We start from the raw sequence: 16,612 nt of genomic DNA, 5'->3' as shown, positions 1-16,612 counted from the left end.
AGGCGGGAGTGGTCCTTTGTATGGAGTTCCGAGGGGTTTATTAGGATCCCGGCTCGAATGAATCCAGAGACACAGAATACAAAGAACACTGAGGGGTCCGGGGGTTTATCCTGATCGGCACCGGGGGAGGGCAGAACATCAGGAGCCTATCATTTGGGGGCCAGGGGGTGGAGAGGACGTGGGGTGACAGGACAGTGACCACTGGGGAAGGCGAGGGGTGGAACAAGGGAACCAGGAGCCAGTGGGGGATCAAGGAAGGGAAAACCACCTAGAACATGGACTTAAAAAGGGGTAAAGGGGGGTGGTCTTAGACCTCTGAGCCTGCCCACCAGCGAACCTCCACTGTTTTGGGGTCCTGAGGCTTTCTGGCCAATCCCATGGTGGACTCAACCACTGCAACAGAGAACGTTGTGCTGCTCTCTAATCTTTTGAAGAAACTGTCACTAGGATAAATTCTGTATTTTCCCAATTTCTGTTAACCTCAATGAAAATAACGATTTTGAACATGATTGTAAAACAGGCCCAGAATGTGGATTTTTCTAAGCATGCTTCCTCTGTACTTGTTTCCCTTCTTCTGATCCCTTTATTTTCAAATATTTTACTATTATATGTCAAGTGAAATCAAATAGTATTAGAATTGTAGTTGAACTTTGAAATGATACGGTTTTAGTTGGTATGATTTTTAACCAACATGTCCTATATTTAATTCATGGTTGAGGCCTGGAATGTGGTATGTTTGAGAGGGATTGTCTTTCCTGAAGGCAGGAATCATCTTCCATACTGTTTACTTCTACAGCTTCAAATCCTTCACATGTCAGTGATAGGTTGTTAGTACACACTTGGAATATCTGAAACAGATGGTAGTAAATAAGTGCCAAATTAATTTTTCCACCAAAACCTTGTATTGAATTTAGAATCTTCATCAATCTCAACAGAGAATGCAATTTGTCTTTGCTAAGTTCTGCTTCCTTAACAAGCTGTCAGCCTCTGTTTCCTGGGTTTTCTGTGAATAAATAGCAGAATATCAAAATACCATCAGATTCTCATCTTCACCACAGCTGTCTTACCTCTAGCTTTTTGTGTTATCTTTGATATAATGATGGCAATCCTGTACTTATTCACAAGTGAGGAGGTCCAGACAAGCATCCAAACTTATGCATACCTGAACCTCTAAATACATCATCACTGGAAAGAACTGTCAGAATCTTCTCATCAGGCTGCTGCAGTTCCTGCCACTATGGGGATTTTTTTATATCTTTCACTGTAATACCTTGGTGCCTCATACTTTGAGGTGAATTGGTCCTGTCAATGCTTGTGTCATAAGGTGAGGGTTTCTCATCTCTGTTTGCCAGTTATGAACTGGAGGGGCAGTTTGTCTTGATGTTTTGCAGTCCAGAGTTTTCAAGAGTAAACCCCATGAACTTCTAACTGCAAGCCAACCTTTCATTGCACTGAACATCCTTTCCCATGCTTGTTTGTAAAGTCTAGATGTCTTTTGTTATTTGTCCTGCCTACTGCTTACAGTGGTTTGTGTGGGGTTTTACACTGCAATGTTCTGGGACAGCTTTTCACATGTGCACATATCCGTGTGTGTGTGTACACAAATATCTATAAAAGAATACATATACATGCTTGTATACATTGATTAATAACGGCTGAATGATACATTGATCGGGGTTTGTTCCTTTGCCCGTTGTATTAGTGAAGTGGGATCCCTGTGAAAAGAGTTTGTCCTGAGAAACCTCTCTAAGCAAGAAAAGTCAAAGACCTTCTCAGGATATACATCCAGAAATATGAAAGCAATGCCTAATTGCTGTAACATTTATATATGCTGAACACCAAAAGCAACCTTTCAGTTCTGTGTGAAACCTACATCTGAAAGGAAAATATGTAGCCTTGCTGTCTATAATACACTGACTTTATAGACAAAAATAATTAGTCTGCCAGTAAACTATTCTGGCTCACTTACAGTTGCTGTGAAAGTGAGCTGCACAGTGAGTTGGTGGAATGCAGCACAAGCAATTACACTAAAAATGGTGCTGTGCAGAAGGAAGTTAATGTGGATGATAAACAAGGTCCAAACAAAGAATGTTCAAACTTGTCTTCAAGAACTGCTTGAGCTCTGATCCTTGGGGAAATGAAATGATCTTTCATGGCAGAAACCGAGACACAGCAGCACTGTGATTGCCAGCAGAAAGCCACGGAAATTGTACAGATGAGGTGCTGTCACTCCTCTGCATTAGACATGCAGAGACTCCGTGCAGAACACCAAGGATGGAGCTCCTTAGGCAGCGTCACTGCAAGCTCAGTCTGCTCTATCCTTTCCCTCTCTGGAGTTCCCCTCCATGATAAACTAGGTTGGATGGCTTTCAATTCTGTAAGCACAGCCAACCAAGTCAGCTTGTGGTTAAATTATTTATGCCAAGAGCTGAATGTGAGGTTGCATGAGCAATGTGTTCTCCTTAATAAAACCTGGATTTGGGGATGGGAAAGAACCTTGGCCAGGCAAGTAGGATTTCTTTGAGTGTGGTCTTTTATAAATTGAGTCTGAGTGGGGGCAAAGGGGGTTGGGAAGTGAAAAATAAAGCAGGTTTAAAAGGACATTAAAAAGCCTGTTTTACATATCATTTGAAAAACCCAGGGCTGCTGGGAGCATGATGTGGTACTGACTGGTATGATTACATTTACCCACATAGAAGGAATTTAAAGGAGTTCTTAGAGATATTGGTATTTATAGATGAAATGATACATTATAATCTTTTCAAGATACTTAAAGAAATCCCAACAGGTATTGAAAACTGGTTTTATTTTTTGCTGAGTAGTATGTGTATTTATTATGTCATCCTCTTCCTTAATGCAATGTTAAGGTATTTAGAGAACTGTGTTTAAACAAAATTTAATAAAAAATTGATCTAAGCCCCACATCAAATATGTTGTTAATTGGGAGCTAAGGTTGTTTAGTGTGTTTACTGTCAAAGTAGTCAATAATGAGATAAAGTTCATGAGATACCAGCTCCAGTTGATTTTGTTTGAAATAATTTTCAGTTCTGAGTAAAGCTTGATGCTGCACCTGCACAGAAAAGATTGCTTTTTATTCTCCACTACCCAGGTGATCACAGCTCACATGGCAAAAGAGAGGAAGAGACCAGTTTTATAAATCATATAGAAACTGGTCTTCAACCCAAATACTTTGTTTGGCTCAAGGAAGTTAAACTCTTTCAGTGGAAACCTAGAAAACATAATTTTTCAGACAGTTTTTCCTGTCCCTGTCAAAGACATGACTCAATTAAAGATGGATCTTCAGACCACACTGTACAGCTGTGGGCAAATGGACTTAGAGGCCTTTGAACAGAGTGAAATAAGTTATTTTACTATAGATTTGTTGTGGACAACATTACCTGCCTTTTGCTTCTCTAGCCATGCAAATCACAGCATGAGAAATAGCTTCCAAGCTTTTCTTATAATGTGACTTTGTTGCACCTGAAATTACATTGCAGAAATTCTGTTCTGAACTCTGGTTTCCCAATGGAAAGCTTAGGTCAGGCTAAGTAGCCTGGAGGGATGCATTTGCCTGATTAAATTTGATGTATTCTATGTATCTTTCTTTGCTTCTTCCCCTCTCCTAGTACATTTATTCTACAAGCTTTAAGTCAGTAATCAACTTCAGCACCCACACATTAGAATGATTATTATTTTATGATATATAACAGCTTACATTTGGACCTCACTGTTCCCTTTATGTAAACATAAGATGGGAAATGATTAAATTTTTACCTTGAGATAAACTGCACCATATATATGTAGGAAGACAGCTTTACACTTGTGTTCCTTTGATAAATTAATGCCTGTTAAAAAAGAAAAAAATCCTGTCATTGACGCCACAAAATGTACAATTATGAATCATCAGAGGCAGCCAATTCTTTCATTTCCTTTTCTCTAATGAAAAGAACAGTACACTGGAAAAATCCCCTTGTAAAAGAAGCAAAATAACAGTTTGGAAAAAAAAGTTCCCAGATATTCTGTAGGGTATTTTAAAAATGCTTGAGGGTATTTTTGATTGAAAATGGAAATTAAAAAATCAGAATTGCTACAGACTAAAAACATATACCTGAAACCAAAAATAGTCTCTCAAGAAAATCAGCTGAAAATTTTCTGGCATTTCTAAGAACTTCTCCTCTTTGAGATCTCACCTGTTCTAAATCAGATATTGTAGAAATTTGGTAGTGGATTCAAAAGCTGTTGAGTTGGTGTAAAGGATCTATTGTAGCGTGACATACTCTGTTTAATCCCTTTTCTATAGAACATCATCCTAAAACTAAGCAAGCCAAAATATTTTATTATTTTCTAGAAAGAAATACGAATATGAATAATTTCATGGTTAAATCATATACATCTCGATCTTGCAAAATTTCAGTGGTGAAATATTTCATAACCTAGAGTTCCTCATTCAATGAAAAACTATAAACCAAGGATCTGGAGGGACAAATATTTTACAATAAAATTAGGTCTTCGTTATGTGCTTCTCAAATTTAATTACAATTTGACTAAAATTTGACTATTTCTCCATTTAGGTGTGGAGAAATCATTTTGGGGTTAGTTTTTTTTTTTAAGATAAGCAAAATAATCTCATCGTTATACACTGTTTTGTATTTTGCCAGCTTTTAAACACTCTATTTTGTGCTAAACAAAATTAAATGTTATTAAAAAGCTCATTTAGATTTTAGAATAAAACAGTCCTTTTGCATTATCCACTATTCCACAATATCTCCTTACCAATTTAAAGTCAAAAAAAAATCAAATTATAGAAAAATACTTGTCATCTCTTTCACTTGTATGTCTTCTTAACGTGGTCTGCAAGAAAAATCTTCAACTTGCTTAATGAGGTATGCTCTTTCAGTCAGGTGAGAGAAAGTAATGTACTGGGAACCAGCCTAAATAAATTAAAACTTATCATGCAGATGTTCAAAAAATGATTAGGAGCCTGAAAATGCAAACAAGCATTGGCTAAATTTTTCTAAGTGCCTAAGTCAGATGCCCAACTCTTGCTAATTTCAGAGGGATTTAGCTGTCTAACCTGCCTAAGTGATTTTGAAAAATAACACAAGCTGCCTATTTGCATCACTAGGTGCCTAAACACTTTTGGAAATTTTTTTCCTGAATGTTCATAATAAAGAAAAATGACACATCAAAATGTGGAAGTTTAGTCTCAAAGTAGGATCAGAACAGTGTTTCAGGAAAGCCAGAGCTGGTCTTACAAGAGTTTATGGTGGATGACTGTGGATTCCTAAACTTTTGTAAGCCACAGTACAAGGAATAACTCTGCCATCTCAGTTCAGATGCCCCAAATGAATTTTGTATTTGTTAGATTAGGCTTTACAGGCCAGGCCTAGATAAAGATAGTAACTTACTGGTACAATCTAAATGCAATCCCAGGTATTCAACCATTAACATGTGATATTCCCTTTGCCATAAACTGCAGCCAGTACTGATGATGAAACACTTCACCGATCCTGGCAATATTCTTTAGTGAAGTGCCTTATTTAAGGAAGTGTGTTGCGTGTGAACTAGCCATGTATTGCAAAATAGTGCCTATTGAAGTTTAATTAGTGTAAGTGGCATATCCAGTGGTTCATGTAATTAATTGCAGATTACACGTTAAAATATCGATTTTTTTGGTAGTGGTATGCACAAACCTGCAGTGAATAGTTAAGCATTCAGTCAGCAGCTGGCTAGATACAGGAGCATTATCAAAGTTGAGTGTCAGTCAATATGACAAGCATCCATTCTTTTTCTAAGTTCTATACAGGAAACTATATGTACACGTGTACAAGTCAAGTGGGAATACAAGTGAAATAAAATCCAGTTGTTGAAGGAAATGTGTTTTGGGGAAAAATCATATCTATGCTGCATTTCTGTCATACCCTGCTCCCCAAAACTCATGTCCATCACAAAGAAGAGCATAAATACTTGTAGAAATTATTTCTTTGGAGATTGTCTTTTCCTTCATGGTAGCCATCAGATTCTTTTTTATTACGCATGCTTTCCAATTGCCATTTAAAATAATTTAGTCATTCATGTCTTCTTTCTTGTTTATCATATAATACTTGAGAAAATGGTATTTAGTATTTTTTAGTAGGAGTTTATCTCAGAAATGTGAAAAAGAAGCTAGTTAGAATTTAGTTAGTTCAAATTTCTGCTTTGTCTCAGAACCACTATTCTGCAGGTTCGGGCAAGTTATTCTGTCTTGCACTTCAATTTTCATCTGTAAGTGGGGATAGCCCTGCTTTGTCTCACAGGAATATGGTTGTGAATAAATACATTAGAGTTTATGTTGTGGTTTAATTCTTCACTTTGGATATATTGTAAAGATAAGCTTGTTACGTGGATTTAGGTGAAAACGTGCTTTGCTTATAATTGCATGTCATTTTTTTATATACCCATATGTCCAGAAAAACTGTTTTGGTACAGTGGAAAGTAGGAGAAGCTAAAAATTAACATGCACTTGGGTGTACAACAGAGTTTCTGGCAATTTCTTGCTATTGAATTGGCATAATGCAATAATGAACTTCAGTGAGACATTTATAATGCAGATGGTGCTGCTGTGCTCTATGCAGATGGCACTGATTTACTGCTACGTTCAACAAAGTACAGGAAGTCTTTCATTGTTAGTGTAGATTGACAGCTCTGAGCAGGAATAACAAGATTCTAGACTGTCTTTCCTTCTAGCTGACTGAATATCTTCAAAGCTGGCAACCAGGGAGAGCCTGAGGTAAACAGTCCAAGACCATGTTTGTTGCACAATTCCTGACAGGTGGCGATTCTTTGTCAGGTAGTTCTGAATGTCAAGGATTCAGCATATAGGTCTGAAAAAAGAAGTTTTTTTAATCACCGTCACAAGAATGTTTAAAGTATGATTTTACCCATTCACTTTGTTGTGTGAGTAGCCAGTGAGAAACTGCAGATATTATATGTGGTCTGGAGGTAGCCAAGGCACATAAAAAGGCCCTTCACTGTCAAAAGTCAGAAATACAGCTCTGCCTCAATGTGCTTGTTGCCCATTTGAAAAAAGACCAGGATAGTAGAAAGAAACCGGCTTTTCATATTGTGAAAATCAATGAGAACTCTGAGTTCTCCCCTCTTTTTCCTCCTCCCCTTTCAGGTTCCCTTTTATCCTCCATGTCAATACCCATCACTGACAGTATCCTCTCCCTTTGTTGCCATGGGTAGCATCCCTTGGAGCCAGGACTGCCAGTCACACCTGTTGGTGCCTGAATGAGTAGCAGTTGTGTCAGGAGCACAGATGTGAGGAAGGACAAGAGCACCTAAACAAGGGCTTGAACCCAAGTCTATTGTCCTCATTTTTCATCTGAAAAGCCATTTGGACTGCATATAGACAGTTCCCCTTGAGAGATGGTGTTAGATTGATGTACTGCAATGTGAAATGGGAGTGTAAACGTATGGGATGTTCATGGGCTAGTGAATAGAGCTAGTTTACTATGAAATGAATTGCAAGTAAAATAAACAGGCTACCTCTAACCCCATCTACTGCTTTTCTTAGTTGAGGATGATAGCTCAGCTCCAAAAGCATGTTGATTCTGACATATTCTTTGTGACACTGACATTTCTGGAAAAGTTTAAATGCTGAAAACTTGTTCTCATTTCTATTATGGATATAGAAGAAGCGAGAAAGTAGTTTAGAGGAATGAAAAAACTAGAAAGTATTTATTGCTTCATTGTCACAGTGCTAAGAATTCAGTTAGTATTCAGGAGCCTTTTGTTTAATATGGACATGTTTGAAATTATCCAGCCTTTGTATTTTATAGCCAGGGAGACTTAATGACTCTGTTCCAGCCTTCAGTGAGAATGCAAACAGCTTTTAACATTGCACTAAATATTTGTAAGGAAAAAAGGGATTTTTTTACTTCATGTTATTTGAAAAATGTAAGTAGAGACTTTCAAAGGAAACTGAAATGTTGGGTACCTACTATTTTCAAATATCTAGGCCTCTCAGGAGTGCACTTTTCCATACAAAGACTACATTTGATGCTTTATAGTGAAAGACTTGGCAATGCAGTTAAAAGTGATCTTGTTTTTCACTTGGCTTATGGTCTGAAATGAATGTGCTACAGGCAATTTGGAGGCTGCTGGGGGACTCAAATATTCAATAATTCTTAGAATCTCCCTATATATAAGAAACAGTGAGAAATAAGAAGATCCTGCAGATTCTTTTATGTTCTTTGCATTATCTAAGAGCTAATAGACATCTCTCAGGGAAAAAAAAAGGTGCCTTGTCAATTCATAGTGTTTTAAGACCTCTTACTGTTATGGAGTTACAGTAGCTCTTACTCTACCCAATTTATAATGATACTGCCTAAGAATGAAGACAGTTAAGCATGACAAACTTAAAAGCAATGGCTTTAAAATTAAACTCCTGAGGTCAAGTCAGTATGTCTACAACTAGAGCTTTTTCAATACTTTATATGTTCTTCAGCTGTTACAAGACACAATGGGAAACATTCTCAAAAACTAGATAGCAGTTAGGTAGTGGTAGTAAGTTTGGGATTATTATGGTCCCTTTATTGAAATGTAGGTGGGCTTGCCCACTTTAAATCTCAAATAAGCAGTTAAATGTGGGAGGGGAAAGGGAAAGAAAAGAATAGGTTAAGGTGTCCAAACCAAATATTATGCCATTAAAGATTAGTGGCTTTATGTACATATACATGTACATATACATATATGTATATATATATTTTATATGGAAAACTAAACTGAATAATACCCATTGCCTGAGGCAGTGAGAAAAGTGCAGAGAGGATGAGGAACTGGTTGCTTGGCAGGTTGATTTTTAAAATAATATTGAAAAAGTGTGACTAAAGAAGTAGTTTACAATAATTTTCATCTTCTAAGTAAAAGTAGACTGAGGTATGGAAAGGAGACATTCCTTGCTCATCAGTTCTCTACAGAGCTCTGTCAGGGTCAAAAATAGGAACTGGCTCTCATGAAAGGTGTCTTGCCTACAGTGATATGTGATTACATTTTCAGGAGGAAAAAGTTTATAGATATTTCAAAAGACCTTTGATGTGAAATCTTCAAATTCAAATATTCAAGTTTTTATTGATTTCTTAATAGCAAATCTGCATTTCTTTTTTTTTTTTATGTGTGTGTGTGTGTGTGTGTGTATAATTATTCTAAAGAGCTTCTATATTTCATAGAACACCAAGTGAACAAGGAAAGCTCTGTGTTGAAAAGTCATCATGTCTGATAGGATTGCCAAGTGGAAATATCTGGAATTTTCCCATTCTGGCTTTCTAATCAGAAACTATACTAGAGCAAGGTACTTGACAAAGATGGCAAAGATGAAAATGTCAGTGTTCTGGAAGGTTTATACATCCTAGAATGCTCCCAGATGCTTTTCATTCTTGTTCCACATATTTTTGTTTGCTTTTAAAAAGCTTTCCTTAAAATCACCTCACTTCTGTTTCTTCATTCAAAACTCTGATTCATAACAATAGCTCCTGAATAGTAATGATTATCTTCCATTATAATAATGCCTTTGGATTCTTGTAACACCATTGCTCAAGTACAACATGTGGAAGAAAACAGTTTGTGTTGTGAGTCGCTTATGTTGCTTGTGTTGCAGTGAATATAACCCATCAATGCCACCTTAAACCATGTGTCATGGAATTAACTTTTAATTCTTATGATGCGGAGGTCAGTTCTCTTCCCATATGCTTTTCTTATTTAATGTACTAGGAGAAAAGGCTTTTTATTTTGGGAGACGTGAGATGGTAGCTTTGGAAGGCTGAGGAATAGCTGGACCAATAGTTTGTGATCAAAATGATTGATGCTAACTTTGATTTTTTGATGTGAGTAAAGCACATTCTCTTGGCATGTATTCCTTGTTGACCCAGTTTGGAGGGGAGGGAATGGAGGGAGACTGGAAAACCTGCTTTATTATTTTTCATCCTATTTATTGATGTTGTTTCTTAATTTGTTTTTTGTTTCGACAGTTCAGCAATCATTGTTTTTACAGGCTAAATTCAAATCTGTTTGCAACAACTGAGTGAAATTTTTGGAGATGAGTGTGAGATTACTGCTTTTTTGAGAGAGTGAGTGCAGTTTTAGGAGACACTACTTAGGCAGTCTTGCTTCTATGTTTATTAAGAGCGCTTTCAGAAATTAAAACTGAACTAACGGACATATTTAATCTTTGTCTTGTGAATTTTTTCATGCACTTTTCTGTTTGTTCAAGGTTTAATTTTGTGTGAGATTTGACCTAACAATGATTCTGTAAGAAATGTGTTAGAAAATTCCATGTTTGGTAGCTGCTTCTTCAAGTCAGGATATGTTATGCTGGTCTGGTTTGGGAGAAGCAGTCAACCAGAAAGCTCAGTGAAAACATAAGTAGTTTCTCTTCTCCTGCCAGCTACAGCAGTCAGATCAATTTGGCAAAAAAAAGAAAACTGGGCCAGGTGCAAACCTATTGAAGTAATAGATGAGATGAAACCTTTTTCTCATGTGGTGATATGCACATTCCTGTTCGGCATAATCTGACCCTCTGAGAGAAAGCTCACTGTGGCTCTGAAGAGTGTGACTTAAAGTAACAAGCAGATTTTGGTGTTGATTCTACTTTATCTGTACATCAGCAGGGTTTTGCAGCACAGCCATTGGGTGCCAGACCAAGCGTTGCTTGGGTTCTGCAGTGACTCCCAGAGAGAACTAATCTCTGACCACCAACCTCCTTTCAGTTAATAAATTAAAATCAAACTGACTTTTTATTGTTTTAGTGGTCAAAAGAATAAGTGGTTACCACTGTTAGTAACTCAGCTCTGCAACTTTATGAGGTGTGTGAATGAATGTGAATTACAGCCGTGGCCTTTCAAAGAACAAGCCTCAGAGCAATCTTGACCAATGTGGTGCAGCCATTATATTACACATGACCAGGGTACTGCCAGCGATTTCTTCTTGCTCTGCATTCAGTTATTTTCCACAGTGCAACATGTGCAAGAAATGTTGTCTTAGCCTCGAACTGATTTTCTTTCTGAGGGTTCAGGGATCTAGGAAAGTTGTGGTCAGCATTTTAAATTTTTTTTTCTCATATACTTCATTTGTTGTTTAATGTTGATGTCACAGAATAGATTTTTTTTTATCAGTGTGTTGATTCATAAGGGTTACTGGCAGAAGCCAGGTTAGGAGATACATAGCTCTCCTGGGGTGTTGTTTCTTTGCCAGCCCCCTTGCCAGCTCGCTGCCCACCAGCTGACAGGCGACCTGACAGGCATCCTGGCTTTCCAGAGGCCTGTCCTGCAGACTGCTGGGCAGCGAGGCTCCCCAGCTGCCCAATTGATTGCTTGCCAGCCTTCCTAAGCCGAGTCTCTGCAGGTGCAAATCCTGCTGTTCCATCAAGAAAATAATTTGTTTCTATAAGCAAAGCACTGTAGCCCCAGGCAATTAGTAAGGCACTAAGTTTGGTAACAAGGAGTGAAAATCTGACAATCCATGGAGATTCCTAGGGGCATGTGGTCGTAGTTCCTAATAGAAAACCAATTTGGGTGGCTTGAAACTTGCTTACTGAGGAAGAAAGGAAAAGTCTTAGAAATAGAAAAGGCTTTGCATTTGATGAAATGTTTATATGGAATAATTTCCCTTCAGCTTTGTTTTTAGGTAGAAAAGTTCAGTTTTCAACTTTGCTTCAATGATTTTTAAAGATACTTCAAGGAGTTTCTGACATATTTATGTTCATATTTTAGGGAGTTCTCAGCTGTGCAGATGTAAGTTTGCATCGGAGGTCAGTTCCAAGCCCAGTCATATTTCATGGGGTTTGCAGGCATTTCTGTATTGGAAAGTCAAAACTACATGGTGCAAAGGAACCATTAGAAAAAAATGTTATATGTTTTCATTCTTTCCCACCTGCCAGGACGTTTCCTTGATGGCTGCAGTCAACAAACCATTACAGATGAAGATTAGATTAAAATAAATTGATTTAGAGTCCACAGGATGCTGCCTTTGGGGAGATTTCTCTCTATAAAAAAGATATATGTGTATTCTTATATATGTGTGTGTTTTATACATACACTTGACATACAGTGCAACAGGATGTAGAAAGAGATAAATCAGATAGGTCTGGAACTATGGAGGGAGGTCTGGATTTAGAAGAGGAGCTCTAAGAAGGCCTGCAGACCTGCATTGTGTGTTGATATTTTGTTGATGGGTCTGTTTTTTGTTTTTAAAATGCTTCAGTCTTATCTTCTTTATGTATTAGTAATTTGGAAAATGCAGGGCAATGAACTTGTGTGCTATGGAAGTTAGAATCTGAGCACACGTGTGCCAGAGCACAGGATGTTCAGCACCTCTGCCAGCCCGGCCTGTGGAATACAATTTCTGACTGTCGGGAGAGCAGAACTGTGGATGTACACATGAAAGGCAATTCTGGTAAAGTCTTCTTCATATAATTACTATTTTCAAAACATTATGCAAATTGTCTCATACAAAACCCAGTTTCATAGTGACTCACATTTCACTCAGTGAACTTCCTTTAAACTTCTGGCTTTCCTTCATGGATCTCTATTACAAGAGAGCCAACCCAGGGTTTTATGCCTGTCTCCAGCCCCTTACCTTTTAATTTGAAGCTTGAGACTCTAGTTCCATGTTCTTTGATGCTAGACCTACAAACTGCTGAATTTGTCACAGAAATTTGAGTTCCGCCTGGCAAGTCAGAAGGACTGCATTTCTTTTGAATTAACCAAAATGCCGGCTAGATGCTGTGTCTAGCTTGAGGGATGAACTGACAATACAAAGATTCAAAACCTTGAAAACATGTTAAACCAGCAGAAAAAGTTCGTATAAGTGATTAATTCATGTGTTGGATCAACACTTAAGTCTACTTTACAGAATTGGCTTTCATTAGTAATCCTTTACAGCGTTTTCTACTGAAGCTACAATATAGAGCCAATCATACTGATGGACTGCTGAAGTAAGACCTTTCAATGCAGAAAGGTTATATACTACAGATAATAGTAAATTAACTCTATTCATTTTGTGCTATAAGCCTCTTTGAATTTTGCCAGACCATTCAAACAGAGGAAACCATATCCACTGCAATAAAAATATCATCTAGAAACACATATTGGTAAATAGAGAGTCTGAAATACAGAATAGGAAAGAAAGGTGATAAATATAGAGGCAATGTGAATACAAGGTAAATCTTGTGGTACCAATAAAAGGTAAAAATCAGTGTGAAGCTATGAACTGTTGTTAAATTCTTTAACAGAGCCTCTTGCTCCTGCTGTCATTTCCAGAATTACAGCTTCTGCCCTAATTTCTTTGGTGTTGGTCTTTTAAAAGTGTGGTGACGGAAGAGGAGAAAAGAGCTGTTCCTAATTTTCTCTGATTTTTTTGCCATGTAGTATGTGTAGTATCCATCTTTATATGGCCATCCTGTTGAACTGATTGTCTCCATTCAGTCTGTATTTTCATCCAGTAGTTGAATTTTTGATATTATCTACTGACAGGGACAACATTCTCCTGACTGAGACTGCAAACTTCCTTCCTGTGGGCCACCAAAAAGAAAAAAGGATAGCACCATTTTTTGCACAGCTCAAAAGAAAGATCTGGTGACTTAAGGATGAAAGGGTTTATGACTTCATATCCATGTCTGGATCATGCATGTCTTTGCTAATATAATTTTTGATTTATTGATCCAGGTCAAGAAAACACCCTGTAATAGTGGCTTCTTTCTTGACTTCACAACTTTTGTCTAAACAATAATAGTGGTACCTCAGCAGTCACCCTGCACAGCTGGGTCAGATATACAAATTGTGTGCATCTTTGTACAGTTTACATTACTGCTGATCTGAGATTTCTTCCTGCACAAAGCAGGTTAAATAAAGCAGGAAGACACCAGTAAATAACTGACCTCTAATTTTCCTGTACATAAAGAACACTTAGAGGCTCAAACTGCTTCTAATAAAAGTTGTTTCAGCCTTTCACTGTAGGGTTAGTATGGAAAAGCTATTTCCATGATTGCAGTGCTGAGAAGCAGCTTGTACCAGACATCATTCATATTCTATGGATCTTTAAATGCTATCCTTTAGAAAAAAAGAGAGGCTTTTTTTTGTCTTTTTAGACACAGCTTTGAGCTTTCCTGCTTAAATATTTCCAATATTTCCTTTTTTCCCCCCCATTTAACTACACATTGCTGAAATGTAGCATGGCATAAACAACCAGATGAAGACAATCTAATGATTCTTCTCATGTAAAGTCAGATTTAGCCTAAAAAACCCAATTAACCAAAAGGTTCTTCTTTTGTCTCTTTTTAATCTACATATTGATGCTGCTTTTCTCTCTGCATTTTTTATTAATATGAAAATCACAGAGTCACAGAATGGGTCAGATTGGAAGGGACCACAGTGGGTTATCTGGTCAACCTCCCTCCTCAAGTAAGGTCATCCCAGGGCACATCTCACAGGATTGTGTCCAGATTGTTCTTGAATATCTCCAGTGAGGGAGATTCTACAAACTCTTTGGGAAACCTGTTCCAGTGTGTGGTTCCTCCTCATGTTCAGGTGGAACTTTCTGTGCAGCAGTTTCTGCCCATTGCCTCTTGTCCCATTGCTTGGCACTGTCAAGCAGAGCCGGGTCCATCCTCTACACCCTCCCTTCAGACATTTAGACATTGACGTGGTCCCCTCTCAAGCATCTCTTCTCAAGTGTGAACAGGCCCAGTAAGTAAAATATTACTTACTTTGCTTTAGGCAAATATGAGGATGCTATTCTAACTGTGGAGTTTCTGGAAGTTTTTATTCTCACAATTCAGTCCCTCCAAATCAGAAATGAATCTTTTTGAAGTTTTGAGGGGCAGTTGGAATAAATATACTCTCTTTGGGGACCAAGAGGAGCAGAGATAAACTCCAGTTCTATAATGATTTAGACTGGTATATTTTAGTTCAAACGCCATAGACTCTCCACAAGTGTGTTTGTCCCCATGTACTAAAGGTTGACTTCTGTTTGTTTCTACTGCCATTTCTTTTTTTTCCTGGTTATTTTTTTAACGACCTTGTTAAGAAGCTACAATGTCTGTGAGAATCTCCATATGTGGGACAATTTATTACTCTGTACTATATTCTAATCTCTTTTAGATGGCAAAACCACATTTTTTGTTGTTTTCTGAGGCAATATCCTCCACTGATAACTTTAATTAAATAGCAATAAACAGTAAGTATATCTGGAACATTTCTAAAATTTGCCTTTGGGGAGATTAACTTATACTTTGAGTTTGTATAATTGGTGACTTTTCTCCAATCTTGCCTGAATTAAGTTCCACAATATGCTGGTTTTTTCCTTTAGTAATTTTTTTTTTTTTCCCAAAGATGGCATCTTACAGATTTAGGCTGTTCCACATATCCTCTTCAGTTCTGCTGTGTTAGGCAACAAAACTATGGTTTTAAGACATGGGAGTCTATGTACTACTGTTATATACAAAGAACTTGATATCTAACAAAGTTCCAGTTAATAACTGGATCCATCTTTGAAAAGGAAGGGCATTATGCATATGACAGCATTATTTAAAGATGTTGCTCAGGATTACTTTACTCTCTCTACAATGAGACAGAAATTTCCTGACATTCTCATTAGCCAGCAGCAAACTGGGTGGTAATAAAGAACAGCTGCTGAAATAGCTGTGTTTTGAGGCCCTGATTTGATATTGCAAAACCTTTTATTGCCAGCAGTGATGTGAGCAGGACATATATGAAATTAAGTACCTGCTTAACTTGCAGATTTCTGGTCAGTTACTGGGTGATGGAAGAGTTTGTACACTGGGCATATTGATTTAGAGCAGACCAGGTGAGTCTTACAAAGTCATTTTCAAAGAAGCCAAATTGGGCTGTGAAGACAATTAAAAATTAGGTATCATGGAGCAAACCTCATCCTTTATAGATCTGCCATTATTTTACCGTGAGATGCCAAATACTGATGTCAGTTTTGATGCCAGAATTGCTGGCCATCCTGTAGGTTTGGATTGGTGTAAGTCAAGGTGGCACTCGGCCTGTAGACTGCCTGTAGAGAGGGCAGTTGCTGTGTCCATCCTTAATATGCAAGTGAAAATTACTTTGATGACATACTTTACAAAAGTACACAAGAGCCAGATATGTCCACTACCAAGCAGATTGTCCTGCAGACTTTGTGTAGTGTTATATGTTTCTGTGTTCATTTATCCATTTTGGAATTATTTCCACTGTAGTGATATCTCTTCTGGCTTGCTAGACCTGACCATAAGGGCTTACTTCAATTTTGGCTGAAGTATGTTAACATCTGTTCCTTTTATTTGGATGTATTAGAGAAAAAGAAGAAGTATTTGAAAAAGAAAAACCAAACAAACAACTGTTGAGAGATCTGTTTCTGAGAAAAATTTTAGTTTGTCCAAGAGATGTATTTATGAGGTAGGAATATTTTCCTGGCTATATAAGATTTTTGTTTGTGTTTCTGTACGAAATAGCAAATTCAAAAAGCTTATTCTGGGGGAGGATACAAGAAGAGAGCAAGTGAATTCCTTGTGATGTTTACTGTGATTCAGTCAAAAAGGTTAAAGTTTTACTTGCATAGTTTTGGTGAG

The sequence above is a fragment of the Corvus brachyrhynchos genome, unplaced genomic scaffold, assembly GCF_000691975.1.
Source record: "Corvus brachyrhynchos isolate BGI_N302 unplaced genomic scaffold, ASM69197v1 scaffold279, whole genome shotgun sequence".
Classification (NCBI taxonomy): Eukaryota; Metazoa; Chordata; class Aves; order Passeriformes; family Corvidae; genus Corvus; species Corvus brachyrhynchos.
The sequence above is the reverse complement of the archived record's forward strand: the minus strand, read 5'-3'. Positions refer to the sequence as shown.